Here is a 928-nt window from a genome sequence, read left to right as displayed (position 1 = left end):
TTATTATTATTATTATTATTATTGTTATTATTATTATTATTATTATTATTGTTATTATTATTATTATTATTATTATTGTTATTATTATTACTGTGGTGATGATTTTAACCCCTTCAGAGCCATTCAGGCTGTTTCTGCTTCTGGATCTTTTTTTAGCTGCCATTCGTCACATTTTCAGCCGTTTGCGGCTCAGAAAAACGAAACGTGGCTCAGATTCTGCTAAACGCCCACAGCCTGTCTGCATGTCCTCACCGGGGGTTTCCTGGGGTTTCCTGGAGTTTCCTGGGGTTTCCTGGAGTTTCCTGGAGTTTCCCCTGGATGCCAACAGCAACACTTTCATGGTGGTTCTGGGTTTTCTGTCCGAGATCAGAACCTGTTTTCTGTCTGCAGCTGCAATAAAACCGATAATTAATATACAATAATAATCAAATGTTGCCATTTATTACATCATTTATCATTTAGCAACAATGTTGTCACCAAAACCTCTTTGGTTGTTTTAACATTCTGTCCGAAACAGCAGAAATGTTTGAATAAAATAAAACCCTAAATCCTGCCAAGAGTCTTTCAGATCAATAATCGATATCGATTAAAAACTGGCTCCTCTGCCATTGATGCCGCTATGAGTCAACATAGTGAGAGTTTGTGGTTTTGCAGTGTAGCGACTCTCGTTTTCTCGTTTCCGAGCAACAAGAGGAAAGTTTTCACTCCCGAAACCCAAATGTGTGGCAGAACCAGGGCAACGCAACTAACACGGCAACCAAGACGGCAACATTTCCTGGCTGCAGACGTTTCCACCACTTTGGCAGAAATACTGAATTCAGAGGAAATAAAATCCCATCAGCAACTGGCAACCGGCAACCGACAACCAGCAACTGGCAACCGGCAACTGGCAACCGATAACCAGCAACTGGCAACCAGCAACTGGCAA

The 928-nt window shown here is 41.2% G+C and overlaps 1 long non-coding RNA gene across 1 annotated transcript in view; it reads right to left on the bottom strand.

Moving 5' to 3' along the window:
• Positions 1 to 928, bottom strand: part of LOC108166293 (uncharacterized) — an 11,194-nt gene that overhangs the window by 3,937 nt on the left and 6,329 nt on the right. Inside the window, exon 2 of the long non-coding RNA XR_001776611.1 lies at positions 253 to 390. This is a non-coding gene — a long non-coding RNA (uncharacterized LOC108166293). The remainder of the gene's footprint in view (positions 1 to 252; positions 391 to 928) is intronic.

Source organism: Poecilia reticulata, linkage group LG5 (genome assembly GCF_000633615.1).
Source record: "Poecilia reticulata strain Guanapo linkage group LG5, Guppy_female_1.0+MT, whole genome shotgun sequence".
Classification (NCBI taxonomy): Eukaryota; Metazoa; Chordata; class Actinopteri; order Cyprinodontiformes; family Poeciliidae; genus Poecilia; species Poecilia reticulata.
This window is presented reverse-complemented; position numbering and strand designations above follow the sequence as displayed.